The 17500-nt window shown below is 39.3% G+C and overlaps 1 protein-coding gene across 10 annotated transcripts in view; it reads left to right on the top strand.

Annotated features, from left to right (window-relative positions):
- The window catches only part of BMPR1B (bone morphogenetic protein receptor type 1B), a 499194-nt gene that overhangs the window by 261532 nt on the left and 220162 nt on the right, over positions 1 to 17500 (top strand). For all 10 annotated transcript variants that reach the window (XM_021100423.1, XM_021100409.1, XM_021100418.1 and 7 more), the window contains 1 exon segment: positions 14904 to 15005. The gene's annotated coding sequence lies outside the window, so the exon portion shown is untranslated.

Raw genomic sequence — 17500 nt, 5'->3', positions numbered from 1 at the left:
TCAATGAAATTTAATCTTATTTACTCCACCATAATCTGTCAAAACAGGGACTGTTAAAAAAAAAAAAGGCAGAGGCAAAAGTCTCAGAGATAGGATCAGAACGTGTCCCAGACTTGTTGGTGGGGTGGACTGTTTGCCTGCCTCCCCAACATTCATCTTCTCTCCTACCAGTAGTCCATGGTTTCGTTCTGAGTATCCAGGAATTTCCAGAAAGGCAGATTGTACCTCCTGCATACATTTTAGATCAAGACAATCAGTGCATTTCATTATTCTGGCTCTAGCCATGTATTCAGGGTGGGTATGTGACCTAAGTCAATTCATTCAAACTGAGTCATAGAGCTTTGTTCTAGCATTTTAGAACAACAGTGCTTTCTTACTTGGTGACTTTAGGGGAGTATTTAGCCTCAGGAATTCCTGGTCCCAGTGTGAAGTCATTAGCTAAAATGTTACAGTGGAGGAATGGGTCCTTGGTTATTTCATGAACCATTGGACTAAGCCTTACCTGAAGCTCTTCCTACTTCTTAACTTTTCAGTTATGGGAGCCAATAAATCTCCTTTAAGTGTAATTACTGCCATTGAATGAATTTTGACTGATACCTAAAAGTCTTTTGTAGTTTTGCCTAGATTGTCCTAATGTAGTTTCCTTTCCTAGAAGTAAAACTTCGTATCTGTTTAGACTTTAGTTTTCTCATCTATTAAATGCAGAGTTTGTGCTGGATTATACAGAACTATCCATTGGATCGCTTTTTTCTCTCTGCCTCCAAATAATGGAGGTCGTATTTGTTAGATCAGAAATTTGCCAACCTCTCTTCCTATTTATCCTGCCACAGTCTAGACTCTAGGAATTTGGATGCCTTCAATACCATACAGCATAAATGTCATATGCTTTTAGTCCGTTTTACAATGTATGACTACTTTCCCCATTTTTACTGAAGAACTAAATATTTCTTAGAGATGCAAGTTTAGAGAAAGATGGATGTAAGAATGATGACACATTATTATTTTCCCTATTATAATTAAGAAACAACCAATGACTATATAGGGAAGCTCAGAATCAGTGCAGTCTGTTCCAATGTAAATCAATTTATTTATTTATTTCAATAACACACTGGCTCCCTGAATGAGCCAGCTGTATCCTAAATGTTGTCAGCAGTTAAAATAATTATTTGAGAATAGTTTCAGACATCACCCCAAATCTTTAACCTAGTGTTAGAGAAACAACTCAGAGCACATGCCTTAAAAATATTCTAAGGCCAGGTCAAATTCACATGTAAAAAAGTGCACAGAAGTGATTTGAAACTTGGACGTGGTACTAGGGGAATTTGAATAGAGTTTGGATATTCATAAGGATTTTAACTATCTGTTCAAAAAGGCAAGGTAAAGAACCAAGTAGATTTTTAAAGCCAAATGGGTGGCGATGGTGGGGGTGGTTGGTGGAGGGGTGGCATTAGTGAAAATTAACTTTCATTGAACAATGGCAGGCAGCCATCAGGGCTTTATATGAATTCAGTGAATGGTAGTTTGTAGGAATTTGATTTCATGCAACAAAGATTACTTCAAGGTACACATTTCTCTCTCTTTGTTTTCGAAAATGACAGCTTTCGTATGTGTGACTCAATGATAGATGGCTTTGTGAAATGCAATTTATGAAAAATAGACAAGTTCCTCCAGATTGCACTGTAGGGCATTTAATGCTCTTTCTTCTGAACAGATGTTTTATAGATTTTGCATAATTAGTACCAAATTTTTCTTGGTCTTATCCATAAAGAAAAATGACTTGATCATATTTAGACCTTACATTGCTCTAAGTTTTCTGTTATGCTTGCTTGCCAGACCTGAGCAATGAGTGTTCTACAGTGTTATTAAAGATATTTGAATTTTACAGTTTTTCTCAAGACCAACCACAATACTAGCCTGAAGGAGTTTGTTCTGGAGTTCAGATGCATCTGCCATTTTGAATGGAGGCTCCAGGGACCTGTCTTATTTTGTTTCTCTCAAGAACACCTTGTTAAATTTGGTGATCACGTCCAAAGTCAGCAATGCATGCTGAGTTTCATGACTTATTTGGCTATACATTGGGTTGCATTTTTTAGAGCTGTCACTATTTTCACTGAATCTTACAGTGTTATATTGATTTACTGTGTGTGTGTGTATGTCTGTGTGTGTGATGGCTACATTTGGTTTTTGGAGTTTAAAAAATTAGCTAAAATAGTACCTTTGAATGGTGTTCATAAGGTGGAAATCTAGTAGATAAAGTTTAGAAAACAGATGACCTCAAATTAACTTATGCTTGACTTTTAAAAAACATGTTAAATTTAGTGTTTTATTTTCTATTGAAACTTGGTGAGAGGATAATTTTCCTTGCAGTAGAATGATAGGAGTTACTTTCAAAAAGATAGTTCCTCTCTCAGAATTAACCTAATACTTTCTTTGTTGAAAATTATTTGTATATACGCCATTCATCCAAAGTTCTTAAATTTCACTGACAGTGACTGGTAACTTTGATCTGCAGGTCCCACATAAGAAAGGGGCAGGAAGAGATGTAGTGGACAGATCAGTTCACTCACTCCTTGTGGGTCATTCACGAGTTGATTCGTTTCCAAACCCACATTACTGCATTAACATCTTCAGCTAGATTCTGCAAATACTGATAGTGTTACCACGATCAGACCATTGGGTGCCTCTAGATGAGAAATAGCTGTGGCACATTTCCTGTCCCTCATGCAGCCAATGGATCACTAATGGAGTAATGTAAAAGCAAAAATAAACAATATTCAAGACATAAATAGAAACTATATAAGATACAGATGTTCTGTGAGGGCATGTTCAGAGGTGGGTGGGGAAAAATAAAACTACGAGGGAACTGGGGTGTTTGAGATTATCATTGAAACATCAAGCCTTTCGGATGAGAGGAGACAGGAGGAAATGGCCCTCAATGAGCAGAAATGGCGTGAGCAAAGGTACGGAAGCACAGTTAGGCAAGGGGAGGAAAATGAAATTGCAGAAGGATAAGTCTGAAAGAGGTTGTCCATTAAAAAAACAAAAAACAAAACAAAAAAAACCAAAAAAAACCACACACACACAAATGCCATGCAATGGATCTGAAATGCCAGGCCAAGGCGTGTTCACTTAATTCTCTGGGTAGAGGGGAACCGCTCAGGGCTGAAAAAGTCACTTGGAACTGGGCTTTGTGCAGAGCAGGTGGAACTCCGCTTAAGAAGAACTGGAATGTGTTCGGAAGTTGCGCAGATAGTAAAAAGCAGAACTGCATCGTGGCAGAAGTCATGGAAAGAGACAAATTCCTGACATACTGAATATGTGGAACCCATTGAGTTTAGCAAATATTTGGATGTAGAGGACGAGGGAGACCGGTGTTAGGGATAAGTCCAAGGTTTGGAGCCTGAGTATCTCTGGAATGTTGGTTATTTTGTTAATAGAAGTTGGGGAGTCAAAGAAGGCGCTCTTTGTGGGGAGAAAACATATGAATTAGATAAAATGGACTTCACATGTGTTGTTTCCACAGCTCTGGCAGGAGAAGGCTCATCTGATGATTAAATGCCCATGAGTGTTTTATTTTTCTATCAGTACCTGCAAGTCACTCTAATTTGTATATGAAATTCTTTTAGAAATTTCTTACATTTGGTGTTATATGCAGAGACTTATATTGTGCATGTTGCCAGACTAATGACATACTTTTCATATCTTTTTATTTTTTAATCTTTAAATTTTTTGAATTCGTTGATTTACAATTTGTTGCTGTTGTATAGCAAAGTGATATATATATATATATATATATATATATATATATGTATTCTTAAGCAGATTCTTTTTCATTATAGGTTATTATGGGATATTGAATATGTTCCCTGTGCCATACAGTAGAATCCTGTTATCTGTTTGTATATAGTAGTGGGTCTCTGTTAATCTCACACTCCTAATTTATCCCTCTTACCAACCCTTTCCCTTTTGGTAACCGTAAGTTTGCTTTCCATGTCTGTGAATCTTTTTCTGTTTTGTAAACAAGTTCATTTGTATCACTCTTTTAGATTCCACATATAAGTGATATCCGAAGGTATTTGTCTTGCTGACTTATTTCACTTAATGTGGTCATCTTTAAGTCTTTCCATGTTGCTGCAAATAGCATTATTTCAGTCTTTTCTATGGAGGATTAGTAGTCCATTGTTTGTATGTATGGGGGGGGGTGTATGCACACCACATCTTCTTTACCCCTTCATCTGTTGGACACGTAAGTTGATTCCATGTCTTGGCTCTTGTAAATAGTGCTGCTCTGCACAGACCATTCACATTTTAATCTTGGTAAAGTGAAAACAATTCAGAGTTGAGACTGCAGTCTAGTATCTGATGGATTCTTCGGTGACAACACTAGGTGGGGCCCACCTCTTGCTGTGTTGTCATGCACATGGAGTGAATGAAAGACCTGATTTATTTTTTTTTTAAGAAGTTCTATGATAAAACAAAAGGAGAATATTGTTGGGTCAGCTACTATGGAAATAAATGGTGGGCTAGGTCTTTCTTTTCTTCTTTCTTTTTTTTTTTTTTTTCTTACTGTGTACATTTCAGGTGTACAGCTTTATCATTTGAGATCTGTGTGCATTGCAAGGTGATCACCATCACAGGTCTGGTTACCATCCATCACCACGTTGGTGACCTCTTTCACCCATGTTGCCCACACTCAGGCACTGCTTTCTTTTTGCTGTAGGTATTAAAACATATTTAGGAATATGTGTAAATAGGGTCCTCGCTTTTGCTGTTTGAACTTTTGCTCATACTAGATATGTTACCTGCTTTTATCTTTACAAGCGCTTTTATTTACCCATGTTATTTACCAACAGTAACATGCAATTCTGAAATTCTTAGAAGCTCTTAGACCTCATTAAAATGTTTAATAGGTGATGTGAGGAGACAAGTGAACGTACAAGAGGTATTGCCTGTACAGTCATTAATATTTAATAATTAATTGAACGATGAGCTGGGGTAACTTTCTTGACGCAGAATCTATGGCATGATATCGTTTGAGACTATATTAGTATATTCTATGTTTTACACTTGGCATATGGGTGTATCTTAAAAATAGTGCAAGTTCATGTCCACACTACTGCAGTAAAGTGAAATAGTGCAAAAAAGTGAGTTACATGATTTTTTTTCTTTTCCCAGTGCATATATGTTTTTTACATTATACTGCAGTTAGTTAAGCATACACTACTAGCATTATGTCTGAAAAACACAGTATGTACCTTAGTTAAAAAATGATTTATCACTAAAACATGCTAACCATCATCTGACCCCGCAGTGAGTTGTGATCTTTTTGCTGGCGAAGGGTTTTGCCTTGGTGTTGATGTCTCCTGACTGATTCAAAGGCAGTAGTTGCTAAAGGTTGGGATGTCTGGCAATTTCTTAAAATAAGAGAACAAGGAAGTTTGCCACACGGATTCTTCTTTTCATGAGTAATTTCTCTGTAGCATGTAATGCACTTTACCTACAGGAAAACTTCTTTCAAATTTGAGGTCAGTCCTCTCAAACTCTGCACTGCTTTATCAAATAAGTTTACATAATGTCCTAAATCCTTGGTTCAACAGTCTTCACAACATCTTCACCAGGAATAGATTCTGTCTCAAGAAACCAGTTTCTTTGCTTATCCATAAGAAGGATCTCCTCATCCATTGAAGATTTATCCTGAGATTGCAGCATTTAGTCTTATCCTCAGGATCCACTTCACATTCTCATTCCTGGGTATTTCTACCACATCTGCAGTTCCTCCCTCCACTGTAGTCTTGAATCCCTCAGACTCATCCACCAAGAATGGAATCAACTTCTTTCAAACTCCTGTCAGTGTTACCATGTTGACCTCTTCCCATGAATCACAAAGGTTCTTAATGGCATCTGGAATGATGAATCCTTTCCAGAAGGTTTTCAGTTGACAGTGTCCAGATCCGTCAGAGGAATGACTATGTGCGGCAGCTTTAGCCTTATGAAATATTATTCTTCAATAAGAATTGAAAGTCAACAGTCAGTGATCCAGGGGCTGCAGAATGGATGTTGCGTTAGCAGGGATGAAAACGACATGAATCTAGCCCGCCTCCATCAGAGCTCTTGAATGACCAGGTGCAATGTCAGTGAGCAGTTCTATTTTGAAAGTAATATTTTTTTCTGAGTGGTAGGTCTCAACGGTGGGCTTAAGACATTCAGTAAACCATGCTGTAAACTTTGTGCTGTCATCTGGGCTGTGTATTCATTTATGGAGTATAGACAGAATAGATTTAGCCAAGATTGTAATTCTTAAGATCCCAGGATTTTTGGAAGGGTGAATGTGTATTGGCTTCAACTTAAAGTCACCAGCTGCACTGGCCCCACCAAGAGAGTCAGCCTATTCTTGGACACCTCAAAGCCAGGCCTTGACGTCTCTCTGGCTGCGAAAGTCCTTGATGGCATCTTCTTCCAATAGAAGGCTGCTGTGTTTACATTGAAACCCTGCTGTTTTGTGTAACCACTTGCGTGAACTATCTTAGCAAGATGTTCTGAATAAACCTGCCTTAGCTTCCACATCAGCACTGGCTGCTTCTATCTTGCACGTGTATATGATGAAAATGGTTTTCTTTCCTTAAACCTCCTGAACCAACCTCTGCCAGCTTCATCTTGTTTTCTGCAGCTTCCTCCCTTCTCTCTGGATTCAGGGAATTGAAGAGACTTAAGGCCTTGCTCTGGATTAGGTTTTGGCTTAAGGGAATGTTGTGGCTGGTTTGATCTTTTATTCAGACCACTGAAACTTTCTCCGTGTCATAAATAAGACTGTTTTGTTTTCTTATCATGTGTGTGTTCACTGGAGTAGCCGTTTTAATTTCCCACAAAAACTTTTCCTTTGCATTCACAACTCTTGGCTCTTTGGCACGAGAGACTTAGATTTCTGCCTGTCTTGGCTTTCAACATGGCTTCTTTACCAAGCTTAAGGATTTTTGGCTTTTGATTTTAAGTGAAAGACTTGCAACTCTTTCTTTCACTTGACCACTTAGAGGCCATTGTAGGGTTATTAATTGGCCTGATTTCAATACTGTGGTGTCTCAGAGAATAGGGAGACCTAAAGAAAGGGAGAGTAATGGGAGAATGGCCAGTCAGTGGGTATTCAGAACACATAAAGCACTGATTAAGTTTGCCGTCTCATATGGGCATGGTTCATAGGGCCTCCAGACAATTAGAACAGTAACATCAAAGATCACAGAGCACTGTAACAAGTTTAATAATAATGGAAAAGTTTGAAATATTGCAAAAATTGCCAGACCGTGACACAGAATTGCCAGAATTATAAAATGAAGTAAGCAAATGCTGCTGGAGACATGGTGCTGATAGACTTGCTTAATGCAGGGTTGCCACATTCATTTGATAAAAAATTACCTGCAAAGCTCAATAAAGCAAAATGCAATAAAAAGATATGCTCATATTACCTAAATGTTTAGATAGAAGTAAAGTAGTTGTATTTATTCCCTTAAGATTCATTAAAAAACAAAATGACTTATGACACAATTTATCAAATAGTTTTCATAACATAGACACTTAAAATCAACCCAAGCCAATACCTCGTAACAATTCCAGCTTCCTTAGACTGAGGAGCATGAAGCTTGGCTAAGGTAATGGTTTAAGAGATTCCCAGGTAATGCAGGGAGTGTTCTAGAGCCTTTCTCTACTTCCCACCATGGTCAAGCTATCATTAAATATCTGTTTGGTATTGTTTTAGGGAACTGTCGTATATTTTAAGAACTTGGTCCAGTGACATGCAGCAGGTAAGTATAAATTAGGAACTGCTGGAACATTTCATATGTTTCAGGAGCTATGCAGTTTTTTTGTTTCCACACTGTATTTACTCTTCAATAACTTTTGTATCACTCTGTCATCTCACTATTGAACCTTTTTTTTTTCTTTTTTTTTTTTTTTTTTTTTTTTTTTGGCTTATGGAAGTTCCCAGGTCTAGGGGTCGAATCCCAGCTACAGCTGCCAGACCATGCCACAGCCACAGCAATGCAAGAGCCGAGCCACGTCTACAACCTACACCATAGTGCAAGGCAATGCCGGATCCTTAACCCACTGGGCAAGGCTGGGGATGAAACCCCCATCTTCATGGATACTAGTTGGATTCGTTTCTGCTGAGCCACAACGGGAACTCCCTGAACCTGTCTTTGTAAAGGTCATGGGTTACCTCTTTCATTGCAAAATATGTTGGCTCCTTTTTAGTTCTTTTGTTGTACCTCAGGATCATTTGACACTTAGGTGGTCCCTTTTCAAAATGATGTACTCTTACTTAGTGTTGGTGCTGCTGCTTCTGTGTCCCTTTGCAGGTTGGCCATTCTCTATTTTGATTGCTGTGGCTTTAATTGAGGACACCATCATTTCTCACCTGAATCGCTGTAACTATCTCTTAACTGGTCTCCCTGCAACCAGTTTTGCTTCTTACATTCTTGTGCATGTTTTATCATCAAAGTGACTTTTCTAAAAGGTGTTCTTGAGTGATTCCTCAAACTACAGTACAAAACCCTCACTATGCCATATGAGACTCTTGAATATAAGATACTCCTTACATCTTTGCATCTGATATTTCATCATATGTTCTGGGGTTAATCCCACCAGTATTCAGAACCTGTTCCACTGGAGCTCAGCTTTGCCTGGTTCCCTTCTCTTCCAGGTGAGCCCTCTCTCCCTTTCTTGTGCTCCTCTGGCACACAGTGGTCAACTCTAAGAAAATGCGTGCCCGTCATTTGTTTTCTCATTATTTGTTAAACTTTTTTTTTTTTTTTTTTTTTTTTTTAGTGTCGATGGATAGGGTCTGTGGCTTTTTTTTTACCCCATGTATTTATTATAAGTATTTAGCATATAGCTAGTAGATAGGTAATAAGAATGTTGAATGATTTAATTAGTAATCAAGTCAGGGTCAAGAAAACGTACATTCTCCTCTCAAGTACCTCAGTGCCTCGTGAGAATTTTTACAAGTACAAATAATTAAAAAGTAAAATCATTGACAGACAGTTACAGAATAGTGTGGTATGCGCTATTAAAAGTCATGTTTTCGAGTAGGAAGTAATTAAATGCTAATATCTCAAGAGACTGTCTCTTGAGGACATATAATAGAATTAAACAAATTTTCATGGCATTCAACTGTGTTTCTTTGAAGTGTGGTCTCATTGTAACACTTAAGGTATTCAGCGTACTTAAAAAAACGTTTTTATTGACTCTTTAAAACTTTACCCAGTCTTTTGTTTTGTCAGTTTTATGAGGACTCAACCCAAGTGAGGCAGGATGTATTAAGTTTCTAGACAGCTTACTTGGCTAGCTAGGAGGCATGGGGATCATAGCTTATTTTTCTTTCCCTTTCTACAACTACTGCAGCAATTGCTATTATCTAAGGAGATTTCACATGACTTTATGCTCTGTGGTTAACTCACTAATTACAAGAACTACAGTTTTTTTTTTTTTTTTTTCTCTACAACAATTTAAGAGGACATGATGCATTTTTAAGAACCCGGGCCTGTTACTTTTTTGATCCCCCAGATTTAAAAAGGCCATCAGAGCATAATTTTCCTCATAATCATGAAGTAAAATATTGTTGAAAAAAAAGAGTGCCCCCTTCGGACTTTAAAGTTGTAAAGGGTGTGCATTATGGATTCTTATGTTGCCTAGAACAGGCAACACTGTGACTTAACTCCGTGACTGCAGGAGCAGGATCTGTTTCATTGGTTTTCAGATCATGTCCCTCGGGGCTCTAGAATTCCGAGGGGTGTCTCAGGAGCAGCCCTGTGGGGAAGCTGAGGAGCAGGTGGGCAGGCCATCCGTGAAGTTCTGTGGCCCTTCTCGCGCCTTCCTCTTCAGTCGTATCTGCTGCTTTTCTCTCTCTTCTGCTGCCTTTTCTTTGTCAAGGGTATTAGTGAAGGGGGAAAAACACTTGAAAAATACCCCAGACTGTTGGTTCACGTGATGAAAATATTCAAGGAAGTCACCCTGTTGACAACTGAGAAAACCCATGAGAAGAGGAAACATGCAGCATTTCTTTCATTAACCGCTCTTTCCATGTGTCAGCAACGTCCTCCGAGACGGTGACTGAGAGCCGTGCGTTCAAAAGCACCAGGCCAGCAGTGTGTCCTGTCTCATCTGTTTTCCATCAAAGACTTTTAGTCACCATGTGGTGTTTCCATGGGTCTGATCTTTAGAACCTGTGAACCAGGGCCTGACGAGGTTTGGGGGGAGCTGGAGGTGGAAATTTTAGGGATGGTGAGAGAAACAGAATTTTAATGCTTCTGAAGAGCGGGAGAAAGAGTTTCTGATCTTGCCAGTTTCATGGTGTTCACATCATAAGGCTGAGTACTTTCTGCCAGGAAGCTGAAGGGTCAGGTCAGAGTTTTATAGATTTTGGCCAAAGGCAGTTCCAAGAGAAAAAGGTAAATGTTTAAAGGTGCTGACCGGTGTCCTAACTTATCCTCCCATTCTTTTTTCTTATTTCTCTCCCCTGCCCCAAATAGGGTTATCCGAGGTGCAAAATCAGGTCACTGCCATAGCAACCACACAAACAGAGCGCAAAGGAGTGCTCTTTGCTTTAATTTCATAATAATGGGAGGAAACCTACACAAGGAGATGCTTATAGGTGACATAGATGATGGTATAAAAATGTGTCTATGAGAAATAGGTTGGCATGAACTTTGCTCATAAAGTCACTATGTCTTAAGCCGAATCATGGGAGTAACGGCATCTTTTTAAACACTTTAAAAAGTTGGCAGTGTTGGCTTAAAGTACTATTTAAAAATTCACTTTGAAAATGGCATTTTTTGGGGGGGAGAACTGTAACTGTCAGTTTGAAGGATGGGATTTTTTCCAGCAGCGCTTGTAAAAATATCCATTGCCATATGTGAGGCAGGTTTCGTTTTCGTAGTTTATCATAAATAGATGAGTTTGTCAAATACACACACATATACATACACGCACCCATTTTTTGGCTCAGCGAAGAAATTCCAAGGCCATAGATAAAGAAATACTGAGCATTTTAACAACACATCTCACAGATAAGCAGACATTTTATTAATACACATCCTAAGAGGAAACAGTTTAAGAACAGGGATTAATTATACATGGGGCAGAGATAGCTGGTAGGTTATCAAGATGAGTGGACTTGGGTGGAGTTGGGGACCTGGGGAAGTGGCGGAGGAGAACGGCACTCGGAAAGGTCTGACTCATCCTTTGTCCCACTGCTGACTTATACAAGGAACGTTATCTTCAGGAACAGCAATTCCACTTGGCCAAAACTGTCATCGTAGCTACGGTAGCTTTGTTTCTAATTATAAAAGCGATATGTGTTCATAATTAGAATTGTGTTTAGTTCTCCTACCCGAAGATAACCTCTGTGAACATTGTGTTGCGTCTTTTTTTTTGTATGACTGTGCATATTATATGCAAAAGATAGATGTATAATAATTTTATATAATGTACATATATCTTAAAATTGGAATCAAACTAGGAATATGGTTTTTGTATAGGTTTTGTAAAATACGTTTGTATTTCCTTTATTTAATGGTTCTTCATGGTGTGCTTGCCGTAATCTAGGGAGGTTCTGTCCCATTAAATTTTCCTTGAAAGTATGACATTGAATGACTGCTTAGTGTCTCATTTATGTAAATATCTTCTTTTTTTAACCTAAAGTTAATTTTGAATGTCGCATAAGGATTTTCTTATTCTTTTTGAACCTGAGGGACACCAGAATTTAATGAATCATTATCCTGGGTTCCTAATACATTCTAAGCATTGGTCTGTGCATGGCCTGCTTTCATGTCTATGTTTAACTATTTGCCTTTAATAACATAATAACATAAGCACCTGTAAGCTCACAGATGGTATTCTGTATCTAACTCTGTGATTTCCCTGTCCTCCAATCCCATCCCGTTGCCATCCTCCCACAACAAAGATAATCATCCTTCTTAATGTCATTTCCTCATATTTCACTTTATGTAATTATATTGATTCCATGGGTATTCCTAAAATGTGGGCATATGTGTCAGTATTTACATTATTAAATGTCTTCTTAGTGTTGGACATTTCCATTGTTTCAGCCTTTTGCTATTGCAAATAATATTAAACCATGATCTTGGAGTTCTCGTTGTGGCTCTGTAGGTTAAGAACCCAACTAGTATCCATGAGGATGTGGGTTTAATCCCTGGCTTCTCTTAGTGGGTTAAGGCTCTGGTGTTGCTGCGCACTTCGGCAGAGGTCACAGATAAGGCTTGGATGTGATGTGGCTGTGGCACAGGCCTGCAGCTGCAGCTCTGATTGGACCCCCAGGCTCAGGAACTTCCCTATGCTGCAGGTGTGGCCTTTAAAAACAACAAACAAAACAAAAAAACCTGATCTCTCTACTTCAGATTACTTTTCTGTTTCAAAACATGTGATTATTGCCTGAAGAAAAAAATGTAACTATATTTCAATAATCCTCAATTTAATGGCACTGTGTTTGGGGAGTATTAGATGAACCTAAGCTTTTACAGAGCACAGAAAATAGGATATTTGAGAGAAAGTAAAAGACATGGTTATTCTGGCTGTTTTTTTAAGAATCCAGCATTCTGGAGGGATTTTTATCTGTAACAGATAGTGTCCTTGTAAACTGAGTCATTGACTTCCCATCGCTGTTCTCAGAGATATCTGAGACAATCGCAACCCCCAATTCATAGGCGTAAGACAGCTTTTAGAGCCTAATATCTTACACATCTGGGTCACCGATGCTATACAGCCATTCCACGGTACCATGACCCCCCTGAATAAAAGGAAAACTTTAAAAGAAAATTCCTACACAGGGCAGAGGTATTCTGTTGTGCTGTATGCTAATCAACAAATTTTTGCTTTTATTGTTCCGTTTCAAACTATGTCTGGTATGTGGTTCTTTGAGATCCACCTCGCAGTAGCGAATGGCTGAAAGGTGAAAGATAACCAATAGTTCTGCCCGCCCACCTCTGCTGTGTGTTTGTATTTGTGTCTCATGTCTGTTTTTTTCAAACCCGTGATTTGGTTCGTTTCAGTCATTTTGTAGCATCCACAAATATTTAGTCAAGTATTTATCTTCCCATGAAATGCTTCAGAGATTTGTCATATGAAATCATTGGTTTCTCTTCAGTGCTAAGTTCGTGCAAATTATCATCTTGTTTTTAGGTTGATTTTGTAGAGTGTTAAATGCTATTTAAATTTCACTTGGATAGGAAGCCATTTATTTTTCTCCTAATCACTGAAAATAGCAAGAATTATTCAACTGGAGTTTTTCTCCCTTTTCTAAATACAACAGTCTACCCCTGACTCACGTGCATGTTTCTGCCTTTAGGTCAGTGGGAACGTTTCCCAGCCCTGTTTGCTTTTTTCCCTTCATTCCTAATTTCTCTCAGGAACAAATGGCAGCATAGTTAAGCATTAGAAACTTGTTGCTGAAGGTGCTAACCTAAACATCAGTGCCAGGATACGACTGAGACTTAATAGACTAATTAATTTGTCTACTGCACCCTTGACCTGGGAATTACATACAATGGGCTATACTTACAGAACAGAGAGTCTGGGATCCAGAGTAGAGAGAAGGCAACTTTTGTGTGCTTTATACCTGAACATGCAATTAGTGCTGTGTTCTTTTAGAAGGTAGATTTTGAAAATGGAACATGCGTTGGAAGGAAGGTATCCCAAGATTCTGTGTGCCTTTTTGTGTCGGGTTTCTTCTCTCATTTTTTATGTAGTACTAAGCAGAACGCTCACACTCTTTGATCCAACTATGCTGATGACTTCCAGAGAAGGCCTGTTGGATAGACGACCACAATTTCTGTAGTACCTATTCCAATGTCGTATGCTCACATAGCAATAGGGAAAAAAAATAGGAACTTGAAGCTTGAATGACACTTGAAAAAGTGTGTGCATTATGCGTGCATGCCTATTATTTAAGGTTCTATCAGTAAGAAGATTAATTTTGTTTGTTTTATTTCCTTTATATTCCTTTTCTCCCTTCCTCATGTTCATTTAAGTATACTTGAAAGACAGTTAACATCTGATGCCACTGAATTCTCACAATGCTCTGGATAGAAGCTGAAATGAAAAACACAATATGTTTATATTAGCCGTCGCTGTGTAGATTATGCACCTCTCTGAGTTTTGTGAACTCGCAGAGGTACGAAATAACCCTTTCCTGTTGGGATTTTATTTAGTGTAGTGTTTTAATATTTGGGGAGTTTACAGCTTTGGAAGCCTAATGAGTCCTTCCCTGAAAACTATTCTCAACCATGGCTGTTGAACACATGGCAAAAACTCTTCTAGGCGCTGCTAAAAAGGTGGTCAGCAAGACTGATGATCCCCAGCTCTGCTGAGGCTGAGAGTCCAGTAGCCAGAATCGTATACAATGTAAACACAAAGCGTAATAACATAACTCCAGACAGGTCTGCTTGTTATATATACACAGTGGAACAAAGTGAAAGGCTAGAGAGGGACTGGAATATGTGTGAGATGCTCCTTTAGCCAAAGTGTTGAGAATAGTTTTCAGGGAGGCACTGTGAGAGCTGAGCACTCAGCCATGAGATGGTAGCCTTTAAGTAGATGCCGTTCTTGTTTGGTGGCTGGTAGTTGCTTTGCTGGAGGGAATCTGTGACATTTCACACACTTGCCAGAATAGGCATAGTGCATGGATGCTCAGAGGTTCATAGGATGAGCACAATACATAGATCTTGGCATATGATTTGAGGGGGAAGTGCTTCACCTTTCTCACGTTATGTTGCCTCCAGTCGTGGGGTGAGTTTTCGGTTTCACGTGTGTTTTGTTTTTCTGAAAATGTAATGTGAGCCTTGCGTTGAAGTTTCTGTCCTGCAATTGTTTCTGTTATTGATCTGTTTATTATTTTATAGGTTTCAGGGTGGCCCAGAGAGTGAACGCCTCTGAAGTGGATGTGCGGTGCGTAAATCATCCAGAAGGTCGTATGCTTCGGTTAGCAGCAGCCTGTTTATCTGGTTGGTATCTAAAGCAAGAAGGACTTGCCATAGTTCACCTCATGGTAATGACATCATTGGTTTTAAGGGAAAAAAATACAAGATGATTCTGTGTGTCAAGCTATATGCAGGCAGGTCACCATATATCTAACCAGGTCAGGTAAAGACTGGCTAAGGCGTTAAAGCAGTGATTTGAAATCTGATGTAGAGGTGAGAGGAGGTGCTCGTGAAGGCAAGAAGTCAAATGATACAGAGACCAAACCGAAAGAGTGACTGCAGACTCTGTTTACTGCCTTCAAGTGAATGTTATTTGTACCCATTTTCAAAAGAGAACCTGATGAACAGGTATGTTTGCAGTCCCTTCACTTTGACAGGTTGGGAGTGAGCAGGGAGGATGGAATTCTGTTATCTCTGAACACTTCGTGTTTGAAAGACATTCCAAGATCAGTAGATAGATAAACAGGGTTTCCAGTTGAGGCTTTAAAATGTTGATCTTGACCTGTTTCTTCTTGTTGATACACTGAACACTACAGTTTTAACGATAGAAAAAAAAAGATTAATGTAGTCACATGCCGAGAGGGGATTCAGCTTTCAGGGAAGATCCCTGTTAAATGTTGACGCTGCATGGTCTGTCCTTGGCTCGCCTCTCTTCTGTCTGTTTTCACCCGTGCCCATACGTTCCATGACCCGATTCCATTCCGTGAATTTCTTAGCTCAAATCCTCACCATTTCTCAGTTACACTCTAAAATAGCTTCCAACATCTGCCCACTTCCCCCTTTCCAAGCTGTCCACCGTTTCAGGCATATCCGATCCTACCTCTCGCTCTTCCGTGGCCCCTAATGCTCCCAGGATTACATCCTGTAGCACATAGGGCCCTTTGACTTCATCAGATCTTTACTGCCGCTCTTTGCTTGTCTCTGGTCAGTGCCCTTTCTATAGTTACACTTACAGCCTTTGAATTTCCTGTGGTTCCTCAGTGTGTCTGCTTGCTCACTCATCCATGATTCTCTTCCTTTGCTCCTGGTGTTTCTTCTTTCTTGAGTATCATTACTACTACTTTGCTTGGCAGTTTTTTACATATTCTCCATGATTCTGTTTAAAGGGCACCCTTCTTGGTGACACTTTCCCATCATGGTTAGGCACTTCCTGTCTGTCTTCCCATGATGCCTTGATTGCATCTCTGATTTGATTCTCAATGTAAATAGTGCCAGGGCTCCCTCACAGTGCTAGGGAAACCACTTTGGACAGGCACTGCCTGCTGCTTTCCTCTTGATCCCCAGCCCTCAACGCATTAACTAGCAGTGATTCCGTTGTCATGCACTGAAGGAATAAACTAATACCCGCTTGCTGTTTTAGCACCATGCTATTTATAGTGGAAGAAAAATCATAAGATTATGATTTACTTCCTGTTTTCAAGGAGGTTAAGATTTTATTTGGTGGACATGAATTAAATACTCGAAATCATTAGGGAATACAAGATAAAGCATAGTATACAAATGAATGAGTATATTTTTAGAAGTTTAATATATCCATACACACATAATACACATGGTAGTTTGGGAAGGAGGGCAAAGATCAAGTTTGAGGTATGGGATAAGCTTCTTGGACTAAATAAAAGTAACATGGGGGAGTTCCCATTGTGGCATAGTGGAAGCAAATCCAACTACTGTCCTTGAAGATGCAGGTTCAATCCCTGGGCTTGCTCAGTGGGGTGGGATCTAGCATTTGCTCTGATCTGTGGTGTAGGTCACAGACTTGGCTTGGATCCTGTGTTGCTCTGGGTGTGGCATAGGCCAGCAGCTGTAGCTCTGAGTCTGCCCCTAGCCTGGAACTTCCATATGCTGCAGGCTCGGCCCTAAGGAGGGATTAAAAAAAGTATCATGGGATAGTGAGGGAGTTGAGGCTGGAACATGGTCTGAGGCCTGAGCAAAGTTACGGGATTGGATCAGTGAGTCCTTCTGTACATGTTTTGCCTAGTTTATTTTTTTAGTAAATCTTAGTTACCTAGGTTTTTTATAAAGGCAAATCTTGAATATTTTTATTTTTTAAAGGGCCAAAAATTAAACAGGGAAAAATTACAACAGTGAATGAAAGTTGAGGTGGATGTGTAAGAGATTAATCCATATATAGTGAAATCTGGACTGAATGAGTCCTAAATGCAGATGCCCAAGTACGAAATGAAATGATTGACAGCTGGCATGATCTTATAATGACGGTGAGGTAAGACCCCCTCTTTGGCTGGGTTCTAAACAGTAGTTGTAAACAGTATTTACTGGGATGAAGGATGTTATGGCTAGAACACTCTTCACCCTCACAGGGAAAACGAAAACCAGAGATAAAGAACAAAAGCCGGCCAAATTCATCAGTTTTCAGGTGAACAGTGAGAAAGGGTTTACATTGAATTGGGCATGACTGCTTCATGGAAGATAAACCATCTTCCTGGGTGGACAAAAAAGACGAAACCAGGAGGAATGTGCAGAAGCTTCACAAATTGAGCCAGTAATTAAGTCAGGCT

The sequence above is a fragment of the Sus scrofa genome, chromosome 8, assembly GCF_000003025.6.
Source record: "Sus scrofa isolate TJ Tabasco breed Duroc chromosome 8, Sscrofa11.1, whole genome shotgun sequence".
Classification (NCBI taxonomy): Eukaryota; Metazoa; Chordata; class Mammalia; order Artiodactyla; family Suidae; genus Sus; species Sus scrofa.
This window is presented reverse-complemented; position numbering and strand designations above follow the sequence as displayed.